At 50.6% G+C, this 18,591-nt stretch overlaps 1 protein-coding gene and 1 long non-coding RNA gene across 4 annotated transcripts in view; one reads left to right on the plus strand and one right to left on the minus strand.

Moving 5' to 3' along the window:
* The window catches only part of LOC146821046 (uncharacterized), a 326,636-nt gene that overhangs the window by 158,063 nt on the left and 149,982 nt on the right, over positions 1-18,591 (plus strand). The window lies entirely within an intron of this gene.
* Positions 1-18,591, minus strand: part of LOC146821047 (uncharacterized) — a 145,229-nt gene that overhangs the window by 661 nt on the left and 125,977 nt on the right. The gene's annotated exons all lie outside the window — the stretch shown is intronic.

The following is an 18,591-nucleotide window of genomic DNA, read 5'->3' on the forward strand; positions in this document are numbered from 1 at the left end:
GCAGCTGATGTACAGAACGAATCCACTAGTTAACAAGCAGATTGGAATGTTATGCAAGCAGTTTACACATGACAAAATGAGGGATAAAGGGGAACCCTAATCATATCCCTCTCCCAAAATGCCTAGCCCTCCAAAAAGCTATACTGGTATCTTGGACAGGCCCGTGGCAGTTTTTCGCACCATCTTCCAGTTTTACCACCAAATTCTCCAGCAAGCTTACCTGTCGGGGTGCAGGCATGGCTCACTTTTCCTTTATGCATTATTTTTTTACCCAAGATACACAGTGTCCTGTTACTGTGAAAATACACCTGAAACGTCATACCAAAACCTACAACACTTTGTGTGCATAATCACCGCCCTACAACCACTGACGTACTCAACCTTTGCCTGTGCTTCCCTAAATAGCCTTCTGCTTCTTGGACTTGTGCAATGCTTTGCTGGGACGTCAACCAATCTCTGTATCAGTCAAATGGCCATATGTGTTGAAACTGTTAGTTTTGTGAAGTGAGTGCTGCCATAGGTGTGAAGCTTTACAAAGGTTTTATTCAGTTGCCAAAGTGGTTGTAATTTCCAAATCTTTCTGTACACATTTTTACACAGTCTCCAAAAGTCACAAACATAATCTGTGTTCACACACTGTAGGAAGGTGGATATCTGACTATGGTTACCCCCAAATTTTTGCCTAGTGTCTAGCTGGTTTTTCGACTTAGTTGGCCTGAGATCCTGCCATTCAGGCTCTCAGGCTATCTGCTCTCTCTGTAAAATGGACTCCATGTACCCTAGGTACATACCCAATTGGTTGGATCACCCTGTCAGCCCCTGTACCAGTGTACACTAGGTACCCAGGGCATTGGTGTATCCAAGGCCTGCCAGGGGCTGAAGCATGTATTATGCCACCCCAGGCTTGGCCTAACAATCTGACACAACTGGCTGATCACTCAGCTGGGGTAAGTTGGTGTAATCACCTCTTACTTAGGTGTAGTATACCTATACCTAAACTTAAATGGGACACCTGGTAACCTATAAGTCACTCCTATGGCAGGCCTTAACAATCCTGAAGGCAGAGTGCTTGGTTCCATGTGAGATGGTGCTCTGGCATGAGCTGAGCCTGTCTGCAGTGGTCGGAACAACTTCCTTCTACTGTTTCCAGATATCGTCATACCATATACTCTTAAGTGCATTATGAACCTCGCGGTTAAATGCTATCTTTGGTTTGGCTTTATCAAAACATGTCGAGTAAGGTGTCATACGAATTGGAATACTAACCCCTCGCCAATTCTGGCGACGGGGTTAGCATTCCACCCTTCTAGAGGGACACGACATGTACAGTACCTGAAACCCGGGTAAAATCAGACATAGCCTCAGCTCCACAAAATGGATGCTGCCACCACAGACACAAGTCTGCCCTCCTGCTGCTGGGAGTCCTTCCAGCTTGGGAGGTGTGGACAAAGGGTTTCCTGCCAGGGGAGGTGCGTGCACCACCCCAGACAGGATTTTGTGTATTGGTCAGGTAGGGCTTGAAAGAAACCAGACATGCCTGTGGCTCACAAGGAGCCTCGGTGCATATGCCAGTTCAAACCGGTCCTGGGGCACACCAGTCCCGGGCCTGGGGCGAGCTGGACAAAGGATTGGGGGTGTAACCACCCCCCTTCCTGGTCCCACCCATAGGGAGGGACCTAGCAGGTAGTCCGGCCCCTAGAATCCGAATAAAGGTAGGAGCTGTGTCCTAAGACTTCAGACATCCTGGAATCAACTTGAAACTAAGAAGAAGACGGGAACTTCGACATTCTGCTGCACAGAAGACTGAAGAAAATCTCCCCTGTGGTCAGGGAGTGACCACCTTGCTAACGCAAGCACCATCCAGCGAATCACCGTCTGCTTTGCCGCCGCCTCCCGCCGGAGCCCGAGCCCAGAGACTGACAAGACCTGGACCTCCAGACCTCTCACCGCCTGATCCACAGTCCCTGAAAAGAGGAGACCCGTGGAGGCACCGAGACACGTGGAGCCAGCCATCTTGGAACGACTACGACAAGCTGACCAGTGCAACAACCGAGGCTCCCTCCAAGTTGTGCTTTGGGTCCTGAGAAGCCCAACCCTCGAGCAGCATCTGCACCAAAGGTGAGCCCTCCAGCATCTCCACGATCTGCGTGGGGCCCTTCTGCATTTTGCCACTCGACGCGCCTAACCGGTTGCTGGCCCGCTGGCTAGTGGCCATCTTGGCGACGAAATCTACGACAAACACCGCTGGTCTGGTTGCTCCAGACTGGCCCTTGCTCCCCTCCAAAGGAGCAATCCCTCTGACCTTGCTGGTCAGAACCAACAGCTGATTTCCGAATCCTCCTGCAATTGCTTTTGCCAAGGCTTGTTTGCTTCGATCAAGTCGCCGACACCGCCGACAGCGAGAGCCTGCGTGGGACAGCTCGTGAGCCGACTCCTGGACGTCGTCGACCTTCAGGGACCACGTGGCTGCGGAGACAAGCTACCCCTCATCACCTGTTTGCACCCGACATCGCCTGGTACCCACCTGGTGCCACGCTGGTCACTGGCTAGTGACTGTGAACACTGTCCCCTCTGCTTACAGGTCTTCAACATCTCCGATCCACTCTTGGATCCACTGCATCTCTCCCGGACCGACCGCCTGCAGCATCTTTGTCTTCAAGCTCCACGGAACAGATAGAAGCAACCCGACGCACTTCGAGGCCTATGCACCCGCTTCCTGTGGGTGAGGTAAAGCTGGCACACCTGTGCCCAAGTGTAGTAATACATCTCTAGTGCCTGTGTTCCAAATCTTAAGTTCCTAGGTCATCCGGAAGATTCCTTTTGCAGTAACTTTGTACTTTTTACGCACCCATTGAAACCTATGGGAGCACGCGTGTGACTATTTGCTCTGCACACGCCACCCGTGGACCTCCTGGTCACTAACTGACGTTAGCTCCTTGTAGGCCCAGCGATTCTAGAGGCCTTAGGCCTTTTCCCTTTTCTGTTCGTGGTACTTATACCACTATTTTAGTATATGGTTTGAGTGGCCACCAGGGCCTATCCATATAAAGTGCAACTTCTGTGTATTCTGTGATAATCTTGTTTGACGATTTGTGCTCCTGTGCTCATAAAGAGACTAGGGGTTACTTTGAGAAATAAATACATATATATTTTGAATATATATCTGTGTGGTGTCCTTTCATTGGTATAAAAGGGGGTTACATTTGGTAAAACAGCTGGCTTAACACGCTTCACGAGTTTAGCCTCAAAGACTGCTTAGCCTACGCTACCACTAGGGCAGCTAGTCCAAAAAGGTTGACTTACAACCACACCATAAGGGTTGCTTGGCATGGTACAAGGTGGTCACTAGAACTAGTGAACAGCATATACCAGGCCAACTTCTCACATTGGTGAGCAGCGGTTGGATTTGAGCTTGCTGTGTTTTACCATTGTAATCTCTTGGTTACCAATTGAAAGATCACATAGGTACCTGTAGGTACATATAAAACAAGATTAGATATACTTAAGTTCTACTGAACTTAGTTGTTGTAGAGCAAAGGGAGTAGCACACCCTGACTACAACTACTAGATAGGTTTAGTAGGTAAACCCAAGTGTAGGTAGATTGCAACACATCCACCCACACTTAAGAGCAATGGCCGGGGCAGAGGGGTCCACTGTACCCATCTCTGTTGAGAGTGACCCCCAGAGGGCACCATCCAGCTTTGCTACCCTTAATCAGAATGAGCTCAGGCATTTGGCAACTCTTGGAGGCCTTAAACAGCCCAAGAACCCAAACTCTGCTGAGCTCAGAGAGCTCTTACAGAATGATGAGAATCAGAGAGCACTCAAGAAAGCTTCCCAGTTAGCCCCCTTAGGGACAGGAACAGGAGGCCCCCCTTCTGAAGATGCCACTGAAGTACCCCTTCCCAATAGTCACCCCTTAGATGGGATGCCTACCACAGAGGAAGAAAGTGATGGGGATACAGATGTGAGTGGGGATGAAGGGAGAACTAGCCCAGTGCCAAGTGTTATACTTGGCCCAGCTAAACTAAGGCTATTGGGGACTGACAGTGGGTTCACCCCATTGGATCTCCCCAGTGGACTTAACACAGGGCTTGGAAGGCAAAGGAATCGCTCAGGTGACTCCAATGCTTCCCATGGCTCTAGAGGCTCTCAAGGTCACTCCAGAAGGAGACTGACCACCCCTCAGAGGAGGGAACATGAGGCCAGAATGCAGGAAGCCCAGCTGAGGATCAGGAAGCAGGAGCTAGAAGTAGCCCTGATGGAAGAAAAACTGAGCAAGGCTAGGCAGCATAGAGAGAGTGGGTCTATACCCACTGGTGGCAGCAATGTCCCTAGGGACAAAGATAGGGTCTTTGACAATAGGAACCTGTCCAAGATTGTGCCCCCCTACAAAAGTGGGGATGACATCCACAAATGGATGACTGCTCTTGAGAGAGCCTGCAAAGTGCAGCAGGTTCCTGAAGACCAGTGGGCAGCAATCTTATGGCTCTCCTTTGAGGGGAGAGGCAGAGATAGACTCCTCACTGTTAGAGAAGAGGATGTCAGAAATTACAGAGTCCTGAAGAGTGTCCTAGTTGATGGGTTAGGCTTAACCACTGAACAGTACAGGTTAATGTTCAGAGACACCCAGAAGACACAGACTCAGGACTGGTCTGAATATGTGGAATGTGCCACTAAGGCTTTGGAGGGTTGGTTGCTGGGAAGTAAGGTGTCTGATTATACAGGATTGTACAATTTGATGATGAGAGAGCAGATTTTAAGTAATTGTCAAAACCAGCTTCTCCATCAACACCTGGTAGACTCAGATTTGACCTCTCCCCAAGAATTGGGAAAGAGGGCAGATAAATGGGTCAGGACCAGGATCAGGCCTAAAAACCAGGGTGGTGACCAAAAGAAAGATACCACCAAGCCTCAAGAGAAGGGTGGGGATAAAGAAAAAGAGAAACCTTCCTCAGGGCCCCAAAACTCCACACAGGGTGGTGGGTCCCAAGCTCCCTCCTCTACCACAGCTAAAAAGCCCTACTGCCATGAGTGTAAAACTCCTGGGCATTGGAAAACTGACAGCGGTTGCCCAAGGGCTAAAAACAAAACTGTTCCTCCAATTACTCCTGTCACACCACCTATTACTGTCAGCAGTAATCCCCCAGGTGGTGGGAGTGCCCCCAGAAATCTGGGTGGGTTTACTTGGGGAACACAGGGGGACCCTGGCTTAGCCAATTCCCCTACAGCAACCACTCTTGTCTGTGATGGTGGCATGGGATTTGCCAACTTCACTGCCTGTCCCAACACTTTGGGTAGGTACAGACAGGAGCCCTACATCAATGGTACAAAAGCTGAGGCCTACAGAGACACTGGGGCTAGCATCACAATGGTGGCCCATTGGCTAGTTCCCTCTGAGCAGCTTTTGCCCGGTTTCTCCTACCAGGTGACTAACATTGATGGCAAACAGAACAGTCATCCCATGGCAGAGGTATGTCTCAGCTGGGGAGGGGTCACTGGCCCTAAAAGGGTAGCAGTGTCCCCAACCTTGCCTGTAGACTGCTTACTGGGGAATGACTTAGAACTCTCAGCTTGGGCTGGAGTTGAACAAGACACCCATTTTAAAATGGTAGGCCTTTCACAAAAGGGTAGGGGGGTTGTGCCATTCACAACCCCTGTCCAAATAGATTTCCTCCCTGAAAAGGTTGGAAGGGCAGTGGTAGCCACAGCCCAGGCACAGACAGACTTCCCTGTAGGGACTGGCAGAGCTGTGACAGTCACAGCTCAAACACAAACTGAGTGCCCCCCTGAAAAGGTTGGCAAGGCTGTAATGGTCTCAGCCTATACTCAGACTGACATAGGTGTAGTGAAGCCTGAAACAATGGATCACTCCACACAAACTGAGAGTAGTGGGGAGGAAGAAAAGTCTCCCTCTCCCCAGACATTAGGAAAAGGTCAGCCTCCTCAGGGATCTGACCTCACCCCTTGTGAAGGAACTGCCCCAGAGGTAGCCAGGCCTGGCCTGGCAGAGCCTCTGATGTCAGTGGCCCCTTCCAAGGTGGGATCCAGTCTGGTGCAGGTAGCCTGCCTCTCTCTACCCTGCCTCAGTCAGCCCAGGGCTGCAGAGGTCAGGGAGGCCAGTGGACCCCCAGAGGGCCCCTGTCCACAAGAACCCCCCCATCAAAAGAATGAGGATTGCCTGGCTAGTAGCCCTAGTCAGGTGATGGGTAAAAACATTCCTGAGGGATCTCCTTTACAGGTAGTTAGGGACCTCCCCCAGGGGGATTCTGTTGGGCACAGGCAAACATGGGACCTTAGGGCCCCAAACCTGACCTGTCCCTCCAGTAAGCCCACAAAAGGGACCCAGCCTCCAGCTTTAGGTAGCCAGAGGCTGACCCTGAGAGCACAGTGCAACTCAGTTAAAGGAAGAAAGGCATCCATGGTGGAGGATGATTGGAGGAAGCTGAGGCCTCACTTTGAGGACACTCACTTCAGTACTCCATCTCAACACCAGCCTTTTACTTTGCCAAGACACACCACAGGTAGAGATTCCCTATGGTGGAGACCCTCTGATACCCTTAGGGTGAGGGATTGCTTAGTGGACCATGAGACAGGGGGTAACCATGCCAGTGCTGGTTCCTCCTTATATGGCCACTTGGGCAATATAGGCTTACCTGGTCAAGGTCAGCCTTATCTCCCTTCGTTTGGGGGGGGGTTGTGTAGGAAGGTGGATATCTGACTATGGTTACCCCCAAATTTTTGCCTAGTGTCTAGCTGGTTTTTCGACTTAGTTGGCCTGAGATCCTGCCATTCAGGCTCTCAGGCTATCTGCTCTCTCTGTAAAATGGACTCCATGTACCCTAGGTACATACCCAATTGGTTGGATCACCCTGTCAGCCCCTGTACCAGTGTACACTAGGTACCCAGGGCATTGGTGTATCCAAGGCCTGCCAGGGGCTGAAGCATGTATTATGCCACCCCAGGCTTGGCCTAACAATCTGACACAACTGGCTGATCACTCAGCTGGGGTAAGTTGGTGTAATCACCTCTTACTTAGGTGTAGTATACCTATACCTAAACTTAAATGGGACACCTGGTAACCTATAAGTCACTCCTATGGCAGGCCTTAACAATCCTGAAGGCAGAGTGCTTGGTTCCATGTGAGATGGTGCTCTGGCATGAGCTGAGCCTGTCTGCAGTGGTCGGAACAACTTCCTTCTACTGTTTCCAGATATCGTCATACCATATACTCTTAAGTGCATTATGAACCTCGCGGTTAAATGCTATCTTTGGTTTGGCTTTATCAAAACATGTCGAGTAAGGTGTCATACGAATTGGAATACTAACCCCTCGCCAATTCTGGCGACGGGGTTAGCATTCCACCCTTCTAGAGGGACACGACATGTACAGTACCTGAAACCCGGGTAAAATCAGACATAGCCTCAGCTCCACAAAATGGATGCTGCCACCACAGACACAAGTCTGCCCTCCTGCTGCTGGGAGTCCTTCCAGCTTGGGAGGTGTGGACAAAGGGTTTCCTGCCAGGGGAGGTGCGTGCACCACCCCAGACAGGATTTTGTGTATTGGTCAGGTAGGGCTTGAAAGAAACCAGACATGCCTGTGGCTCACAAGGAGCCTCGGTGCATATGCCAGTTCAAACCGGTCCTGGGGCACACCAGTCCCGGGCCTGGGGCGAGCTGGACAAAGGATTGGGGGTGTAACCACCCCCCTTCCTGGTCCCACCCATAGGGAGGGACCTAGCAGGTAGTCCGGCCCCTAGAATCCGAATAAAGGTAGGAGCTGTGTCCTAAGACTTCAGACATCCTGGAATCAACTTGAAACTAAGAAGAAGACGGGAACTTCGACATTCTGCTGCACAGAAGACTGAAGAAAATCTCCCCTGTGGTCAGGGAGTGACCACCTTGCTAACGCAAGCACCATCCAGCGAATCACCGTCTGCTTTGCCGCCGCCTCCCGCCGGAGCCCGAGCCCAGAGACTGACAAGACCTGGACCTCCAGACCTCTCACCGCCTGATCCACAGTCCCTGAAAAGAGGAGACCCGTGGAGGCACCGAGACACGTGGAGCCAGCCATCTTGGAACGACTACGACAAGCTGACCAGTGCAACAACCGAGGCTCCCTCCAAGTTGTGCTTTGGGTCCTGAGAAGCCCAACCCTCGAGCAGCATCTGCACCAAAGGTGAGCCCTCCAGCATCTCCACGATCTGCGTGGGGCCCTTCTGCATTTTGCCACTCGACGCGCCTAACCGGTTGCTGGCCCGCTGGCTAGTGGCCATCTTGGCGACGAAATCTACGACAAACACCGCTGGTCTGGTTGCTCCAGACTGGCCCTTGCTCCCCTCCAAAGGAGCAATCCCTCTGACCTTGCTGGTCAGAACCAACAGCTGATTTCCGAATCCTCCTGCAATTGCTTTTGCCAAGGCTTGTTTGCTTCGATCAAGTCGCCGACACCGCCGACAGCGAGAGCCTGCGTGGGACAGCTCGTGAGCCGACTCCTGGACGTCGTCGACCTTCAGGGACCACGTGGCTGCGGAGACAAGCTACCCCTCATCACCTGTTTGCACCCGACATCGCCTGGTACCCACCTGGTGCCACGCTGGTCACTGGCTAGTGACTGTGAACACTGTCCCCTCTGCTTACAGGTCTTCAACATCTCCGATCCACTCTTGGATCCACTGCATCTCTCCCGGACCGACCGCCTGCAGCATCTTTGTCTTCAAGCTCCACGGAACAGATAGAAGCAACCCGACGCACTTCGAGGCCTATGCACCCGCTTCCTGTGGGTGAGGTAAAGCTGGCACACCTGTGCCCAAGTGTAGTAATACATCTCTAGTGCCTGTGTTCCAAATCTTAAGTTCCTAGGTCATCCGGAAGATTCCTTTTGCAGTAACTTTGTACTTTTTACGCACCCATTGAAACCTATGGGAGCACGCGTGTGACTATTTGCTCTGCACACGCCACCCGTGGACCTCCTGGTCACTAACTGACGTTAGCTCCTTGTAGGCCCAGCGATTCTAGAGGCCTTAGGCCTTTTCCCTTTTCTGTTCGTGGTACTTATACCACTATTTTAGTATATGGTTTGAGTGGCCACCAGGGCCTATCCATATAAAGTGCAACTTCTGTGTATTCTGTGATAATCTTGTTTGACGATTTGTGCTCCTGTGCTCATAAAGAGACTAGGGGTTACTTTGAGAAATAAATACATATATATTTTGAATATATATCTGTGTGGTGTCCTTTCATTGGTATAAAAGGGGGTTACATTTGGTAAAACAGCTGGCTTAACACGCTTCACGAGTTTAGCCTCAAAGACTGCTTAGCCTACGCTACCACTAGGGCAGCTAGTCCAAAAAGGTTGACTTACAACCACACCATAAGGGTTGCTTGGCATGGTACAAGGTGGTCACTAGAACTAGTGAACAGCATATACCAGGCCAACTTCTCACACACACCACATCATTAATGTTGCCATAACTTGAGCCATCCTCGGCATCGATCCACCTCATACTCTTCCGGCATTGATCAGTCTTCCACATAGACCTGTTGGAAACTGACATCCTGGTGGCAAATATGTTGAGATTTTAGTAGTAAGTAAAGGTTAGCTAATATGTACTGACGAAAAGAAGAGACTAGGCAAAAAGAGGCATCCTAGGAAGTAAAAAGAGAATCACTAAAGAGCGAGACCGAACTGAAGAGGGAAATTTGTGATTTACAATTGGAACGGGGAAAAGACGAGATCCAAAAAGGTGTTTTAGAGGTAGACACATGTTGATAAAAGTAAGACAGAGAAGTAGAGGGAGAATGGAAGGAAAACTAGAGTACAAGACAATGGAAGAATTGTGAATTGAGGCAATAGGGAACAGCAAAGTTGAGAAAGAAAAAGACAGAGGTGGGGGGGTCATGTGAGAGAAAAGAGGCAAGTATGTTGGCAGAGAAGAGCGATGGGTCTTGTTTTGCTCATTGTTATTTTGGCTAAGAGCATGACCCACCCACCACATCAAACTAAACTCTTATAAACCGAATTCTGCCAAGTCTCTCTGTAGAAATTAGACAGGATCCAAAGTCGCTTTCTACTTTTCATTATTCCGCTACATGGTCTGCTTTATAAATCGAGGGATTGATCGAGCCTGAGAAGCACATCGTGACATCGCACTCGCTGTGTGGAGCGAGGAGTGAGGAGCGGTGGCGGTGAGCAAGCAGGAAAAAAATGCATGGAGCCGGGAGCCTGAGAAATTATCAAGCTGCTACAGTTGGCTTCCACCCCGGTCCGGCTCTAATTCTCCCAGCTTGATTTGAGGACACCTTCAACGGAGGTGAGGTGAGACAAGTTGTGGGTTCTGGAGTAAGAAGGAGTAAGGGGCTTTTGCTGCATTTTCACAACTATCTCTCACCCTATACATCTATCAATATATCCTCTACATCTACTCTCTCATTTATCCCAAACCCCATACCACTACTATGATCCCCAAAATAACCCTTTCTAGACTCTATCCTACTCTACCCCTCCTTGCATCATCTGACATCTCTTTTACTATACCGATCCCCTAAAACAAACCTTTCTAAACTCTTCCCTCTGACTCCTCCCATCCAAAACTCCTTTTTACTCATCCAAAAGCCTCCCCCCTACTGCTGAGACCTAAAAAATAAATAAATAAATAAAAATTAAAAATCCTTCACTCTTTTATCCCTCCACCATTCTTTTCAATCAAAATTAACAGACTAACATGTTCACTTCTCAAATTATATATTCAACAATACTAATTCACCACTAATCCTTTATGGGTTCCAGAGTAGCGTGCTACTCGCCAATAAAGCGTCTCAACAGCCCATCCGGGTTACAAGCGCTATATAAATGCACAGCTTTTCCCTTTTCTACCCCCTCCCCAACCCTTCTCAATCCAAATAACTGACTAACATATCCACCACTAAAATTACTTTCATATTTCACCATACTAATTCAACACTAATCCTTATGGGTTCCAGAGTAGTGTGCTACTTGCGCTTCAAAACTCCATTTGGGGTATCAAGCGCTATATAAATACAAACCTCTTTCCCTTTTCTATCCCGCCACCTACCCTTCTCTACCCAAATACCTGAATAACATATCCACTACTCAAATTACTTCATATTTTACTATAGTAATTTTCAACACTAATCCTTTATGGGTTCCGGAGTGGCGTGCTACTCGCTAGAAAAGCGCTTCAACACCCATCAGGGGTAACAAGTGCTATATGAATGCAAACCTTTCCTCCCTTTTATCCCTCCGCTATCCTTCTCACTCCAAATAACTGACTAATATCCACCACTCAAATTACTTTCATATTTCACCATTTTTTGAAAAACGTTTTTTATTGGCATTTATATGGGAAAACATACACAGGCACAGGTGGTAACGCCATCAGCACAGAGATTTACATAGCAAGCGCGCTCAGTCGTAGCCTTCTGGACCTCACAGTCTTGTGGGCACCCAGGCCACCCAGCCCTATCCTGAGTAGGGCCACCGGTGTGTGTTCCCGGGAGCAGCCATTATGCGTGTCCTGCCGGAGCGCGGCCTGATCTCTGCGCCGCAGGGGCGCCGCGCAGTGTGTTTGGACCCTTGTGCGTAGTGTCGCGAAGGCGAGAGAAATGCAGCCAGTGGATAACTATGAACGAACTGGGGGCAAGGAACCATGGGGTTGGGAAGGGTGCACTATGTCGGCTATCAGGAATGCTTGTAGCTATGCGCTCGAGAGCTGGACCAGCGTGAGAGAGCAAGGACAGAAAAGGGGGGGGGGGGGAAGCCAGGGGGGCGCGGACGCCGGGAGGGGGGAGCGCGCCGGGGGGGCCGGGGCATCAGCCGCAGCCTATGAGGGGTCCGGTGGCAGAGCATGCGGCACCTGCCACTGCGAGGCACCGGGCGTTTGGACTGCCCGCGCCGCTCCCCGGGAGGGCTCTGCGGTCGCTGGCGCCCCCAGGGGATCTATCGGTTGAGTACTCGCTGCAGCCGCTGTTTCCTGCGTGAAGGAGTGCAATAACATGGCCCAGGGCATGGAGATCGGGTGTTTGCGCATCCCTCGGGCCTCCTCCGTTCTAAGTGCGGTTTCCTCCGCCTTGCCCCATTTCTTGACCGCCCCCACCCATGCCGCCGCCGGGGGGCCCCCCGGCGACTTCCAGTGCATACCGATGCATCGCTTAGCAAGGAGCAACATTAAGAAAGCGAACCTCCGTTCCACTTTCTGCGACTTGTGACGGTCATGAATCCCCAGCGCACACGCCTCCCATGTGTCCAGGTCTCGGAACCCCGTGACCGCTTGTTGGGCAGTGTGAATTGTGTGCCAGTAACTGTGTAGTGTCGGACAGTCCCAGAACATGTGCTTGAACGAGGCCGCGGGCTCCAGACATCTAGGGCAGCAGAACGCCCCGTCAGGGTAATATTTCTGCAGCTTTTCAGGTGTTAGGTACGCCCGGTGCAGAACATGCAGCTGTATGTTTTTAAACCGGTAATTGCGGGACACTTTTTTGGTGTATTCGAGGGCCCTAGCCCACTCCCTGTCATGTAGGGGCCGCTGGAAATCATCCTCCCAGTGGTCCCGGAGGGTCGCTAACGTAGGACTCCGCAGGGCTCTCACCGCTTTGTATATCCACGTGACGAGATGGCGGCCGGGACCCATCTGCAGTATCGCATGAATGACCGGGTGTGTGGGGGGCTCCGCCTCCATCCTTCCCCACTGCCTGTGGCAGTCCGTGAGAAGCTGCCGGTGCCGAAGGAACTGTCCCCTGGGCAGCTCGAAGTCTCCCGCCAGCGCCTCGAAGGATTGCAAACTGTCACCGGAGAACAGCATTCCCACCTCCGTTATCCCATGTGCCGTCCACGCCCGCAACATTTGTTCCGTGTAGTATGCCCGGCCCCTAGGGAGCCCCACCAACGGCAGCAGCGGGGAGTACAGGGGGGTGTCCCGGTGAAGGCGATGAACTCGTGCCAAGCAGGCGCGCGCCGTCATGACCTGAAGGGGCCGGGATACTGGCGGTGCTGCACCCGGCAGCAGCATGCAGTGGACGGCCGGGGTCGGGATCCGCCCCGCTTCCGTGATCAACTCCTCCTGAGCTCGGCCCGCCGTCCAACGCGACACCCACTGCAATTGGGCGGCAAGGAAATACACCTCGAATGAGGGAGCCGCTAACCCGCCCTGATCCAGGGGCAGTTGCAGTTTCGCCAGGGCTATCCGCCGGCGACCGCTGCCCCAAATAAGGGTCCCGAGCAGAGTATCCAGCTCCCGGAACAGGGATCGCGGAGGAACCACCGGAAGATTGGAGAAGAGGTACAGCAGGCGCGGGACCAGGATCATTTTTGCCACGGCTATCCTTCCCGGCACTGCCAGGTGGAGACCCTTCCAGAAATGGACCTGGGAGCGGATGGTGCCCATCAGCGCGCGGTAATTCCCCTCATATATATCCTGCGGTGTGTGGTACAGCTTAACTCCGAGGTAGCGGACCGCCTGGGGACTCCACGAGACTTCAACGTCTCCCATTCGTATCGGTCCCTGGGGCACAGCCTGTGTCAAGGGGTAGACAGTGGACTTGGCCCAGTTCACCCTGATGCCAGTCACCTCTGCAAAGTCATGCAGGATACGCGATATCGGGGTCAAATCAATCGTGATGTCCCGGACGTATATGAGTACGTCATCGGCGTACATCGATACTGCATGGGTAGAATTGCCGATCGGGATGCCCCATTCCCCGCTCTCCTCGCGCAGCATGATCGCCAGCGGCTCCATCGCCAAGGCGAAGAGGAGGGGAGAGAGGGGACACCCCTGTCTGGTCCCGCGCTGGATCGGGAAGGAGGCCGAAATGAGAGGGCCTATGCGCGCTCTGGAGCTGGGCAAGGAGTAACTGAGCCGGGTGTAAGCTAACAGTTTGGGTCCAACGCCCATGCGCAGGAGGACCTGAAACAGGTAGGCCCAGGAAAGCGTGTCAAACGCTTTTTCAAGGTCAAGCACCAGACACGCCGCCCGGGGGAACCGCTCCCGCACCTGGTCCTGCACATGGAACAACCGCCGTATGTTAGAGGTGTGTCTGCCGGGCACGAATCCACACTGATCCGGGTGAACCAGCCGTGGGAGGACCGTGGCGTACCTGTCAGCCAGGGCCTTCCCAAAGATTTTGTAATCCGCCGACAACAGAGTGATAGGTCGGTAGGAGCCTAGCTGGTGCGGGTCCCTATCTGGCTTAAGGAGGGACACTATGACGGACTCGCGCATGGAACGAGGCAGGACTCCCGTGTCTACAGCCGCTCGGAGCTGCAACTCAAGTTGCGGGACCAACTGTGTCGCGAACGTCTGGTGAAAGTCTAGGGGGAAGCCATCGAGGCCGGGGGCCTTATGGGTGGCTAAACTTTCATATTTCACCATACTAATTCACCACTAATCCTTTATGGGCTTCCTGAATAGCGTGCTTCCCCACCCCATCAGGGGTAACAAGCGCTATATAAATACAAACCTTTTTTCCTCCTCTATCCTTCTGCTATCATTCCAAATCACTGACTAATTTATCCACCACTTAAAATGTACTTGCATGTTTCACTATACTAATTCAACACTAATCCTCTATGGGTCCCGGAGTAGCGTGCTACTCGCCGAAAATGCGCTTCGACGCCTCGTCAGGGGTAGTAAGCGCTATATAAATGCAATTACAATACAATACCCTCCAGAAAGGCCTCACCCCCTCCTCCCACCCGCCCTCATTCCTTTATCATCGTTGGCAGTGGAAACCTCAAGGTTGCGCCGACTTGCAGCCGGGGGTGAGTGAGCATGAGCGCCCCAGCTTTTAGCAGTCTGCCACTGAGTGTGAGCAAACGTCCATGCAGAAGCGGTCCAGCTAGGTATGGGCGTGGCTTGCAGGGGCCCTGGTGAGCTCCCACTCTGGTAGTAAAACTGCCCCACCCCGCGCCATACGGCATTTTCACAACTTCACACCTGGCCTCGTGAAAAACCCAGTAGCAGTGACAGTGACTGCTGGGAGTAGGAGTGGTCACAAGGTACCTTGTTGATGGTGCCAGTTCTCGCCAGCTACCCCCGGACTACCTGGCTCGATTCACCAGGTAGTCTTTTAGCTCCCTGTTTGCTGCCTCTGGCGCCAGCGTGCCTGGTGTCCTCCGACTGCTATCGGCTCTGGATTAATGAACTCCTCCTTCCACAGCCATCGCCTTGTTGCAGTCCATGTTTCGCTCCAAGCTTAGCCCAATACTAAAGCCAACGATAAAGCAATAGGGTGTGCTTCTCGGTCCATCACTCTGCTCTTAGGACCGCCTCGTTTACCGTGGGAAATCTACAGGTCCTCCCTGACGATAACACAATATATTGGATCACATTGGGGCACTTATTGGTCTACTCTTCAGTCATTTCACCTGCCACCTATTATCCCAACCTATATCAACTTCTGCAAATCAGGTTCGAAGGAGAAAAAAAAAGCCGATGGCAATGCAGGCTAAAGGGATCATTCTGTAACTGCCATGATATAATTACATCATTTCGCGAGACAAAGTCTATCACGAGAAAAGGGTACGATCCTCCTCATTTATTTTGGGGAGCTAACATAGCAAGGTGACTGCCACAATTCTTTTTAGTCACCCCCAAAGCTAAAACCAAGAAATTCGGTGGTCGCCACTTTTCCCACCTGGCTCCCGGGCTTTGGAATCTCCTCCCTCTCTCCATCAAATCCACCCCTTCTCTCCTGAACTTCAGGAAATCACTAAAAACCCACCTCTTCCCTCCCCTTGGTTAAAACCACGCCACTCACTCTGTCTTAAAGCGCCAGGAAGCCTTTGGTGTCAGCGCGCTCTATAAATTGCACTTAAGATAAGATAAGACCTTTAGTACGAACTAACAATAACAAGGATGAGATCTGGTAAAGTGCGAGGCAACGCACAAGTTCCTATTAAAAGGAAGCGAGAAAGAGAGACCACACCGGGAAACCTAATTGCAAAAAGGAAACCAAAAAATAAACAAAGCAGGGCTGATATCAGTCATCCCTCTGTCTTGAGGAATAATAGTGCTATATATGACTCGGAGCCAGAGCCAGAGGCCAGCCTCAAGGCATTAACCACTCCTGCCTGTATTGCAAGCTTAAGGACAGGCCAGCCTACAGAGAAAGATAAAGAAGATTAAAAAACTCACTAGATCAGCTCAACCCATTAAAAATAACAGATTACTTCCAGCCAATATGCAAACAAGATGGTACTCCACAACCGAGTATGAACGATAAATCTTGACTGGAAAAGTTGACGGATGGTACTAGCCTGGAGAGGGAAAGCTAAGTTTGTACCTTCCCATGTCCTAATTTATCTTTTCTACAAAATGTACAATTACTTAGCTGGTCATTCTGTCATGCCTCCGAAGAAGAGGTGTGCAGCAGTACAGTAATAGCAGTCCCAGAGAGACAGCCACTGGAAGGAGTCCCTAAGCTTTATGCATTTCCTGAATTTAAACCAAACACTGATGAGGACCTTACACTGCCAGTCCCCCAGGAGGGGGCCAATATGGACATCCAGGGAGCAACTATAGAGGATGAGTTAACAAAAAGACTGCAGATAGTTGTACCTGGTGACATCCTCCCTAGTTTGTGGTCTGCCATACTAAACTCAATACAAGCAACAGTACTGGCCCTAACTCACCATTCTACCAAAATGGATAGCCGTGTGAATTTACTTTACACGATGGCAATCTTTGTGTTGGGAATCGATGAGAAACTCGAAAAGTTAAATACATTAGTCATAAGGGCACAATCAAACCATCTCAATGATTTTAAGATCTGTTCTTGCAAGGAGGTAGTAGATAAATTAGTGCAACTTCGGGAAATCATGCAAGCTATCCTGGGAGAAGTTAAAAATAACCTCAGCCCGAGTCTTGGCACGGAACAACATTAAAAGAGGAAATATGCAGTCCAAAGATGACAACCCTATGGGGTCAAGCAGATCCCAATAAAAGGCTGGTCGATGAAGACTCTGTGGAAATAGAGGAGCAAAACCTTGAAATCCAACCCAAGCACCACTATGAATCTCCTGTTGATGGTAGCATAAAGACTAACGCCCTTGTGCTACCTCGACAAACTAAAAGGGAAAGGAAATGAGCAAGGAAAAGAGGGATCAAAACTCTACCTGGTAACTTAGAGATCATTTACCCCTCTTTAACTGCTCAACAGGAAGATCTGAACTGCCCTGGGAAGGTTCCCACGTACCTGAACACATCCAGTACTGCCTTGGCTCCAGCATGTGATATAGCGTACAATAAATAAGCATCTCCTGTAAATCTGAGAGCATCTTATACCACACTCAGCATGCCCCTGGCGACGTGTAGCTCACAGACAGGAGGAATATCTGGAGTGCAAGAAACTAGCCAACAGGTCCTGACACTGTGTGCCGCGAAACCGCAAGTCAAAGAGGGTAAGGAGGAAGAAACGTTTCCAGACTTAGCCTATGGAGTAGCAGAATCTCCCGGAACCTCAGTCGCAGGCAGTAATCGGCCACAATCTATTGACATCAAGAGATTATTTCGGCATTGGTGAGCGCCTCGATGGTTTAAACAGCATTGGGCAGAAGCTGTTATGGAGCCCGGAATTTAAATCAAGGGGCTCCCAAGATGTCTTAAACTGTTCAAGTATTCTAAAGTTGATCAAAGCCCCACCGGGCGTGGACTATGTCAAGTCTGATGACATTCTATCAATCAAGTTTCTGCCGGCAAGAGGACGACAGCACACGGATCCCACTCTGGTCACCTTTTTATCTCTGGTGCTTCTGGCACAGATTTGGGAAAAGAGAAAGCATCTAAAAGACTGAGGCATTGAAGTAAACATCTATCATGGGGATAGATACCCCCACGTGCTCCTAGCAAGGCCACCAATAGACGAGCAAGTGGCCTGCGACCTGTCAGTATTTGGAGGAGTCTTCGCTCCTGGCTCATCACAAAAATAACCCGGACCTCACAAAGGTGACAATTAAAGTAACCGATGAAGCAGACCTTGGCCAGCAGTGAAGACTGGTAACAAACAATTAGCATCAAAACACCTGGGGCTGCCTACTGAGAGCCCTGTCTCGAACTGGGAGTAATCAAGATTGAGTGGAGAGGGGGCACCAGCAATGGTTCCGGGTGGTCTGGCAGTCTGTTCTTGAAACATCAGCGGTCTACAGACAAAACGTATTGATCCAGTGTTCACAGGATTTTTGGGATCCTTTAACATTCTAATGTTTCAGGAAACCTGGGCCCAGAATAGTATCCCTCTCATTGGCTATAAAGAATACACGAAACCAGCAGAAAGAAGAAGCGCCTATGGATGGGTGAAAGGCGGCCTGACAATCTATATAAACACTAATCTAGCGAGTAAAACAGCAGAAGTGTACGTGAATGACCCAAATATGCTGGTATTGGAAATGGAGATTGGGATAATAATTCCAAAGAATCGATCATCTTTATCAACCTATACATCAATCCAAAGCAAAAAGCGGTACTGTCTAGAAGAATGGTCGCCCATCTATCCCAACTGAAAGATAGTCATAATAATTCACATTGGCTAGTTACTGAAGACTTCAACCTCAATGTATTTCACTGACCTTTGGAG

Source organism: Triturus cristatus, chromosome 6 (assembly GCF_964204655.1).
Source record: "Triturus cristatus chromosome 6, aTriCri1.1, whole genome shotgun sequence".
NCBI lineage: Eukaryota > Metazoa > Chordata > Amphibia > Caudata > Salamandridae > Triturus > Triturus cristatus.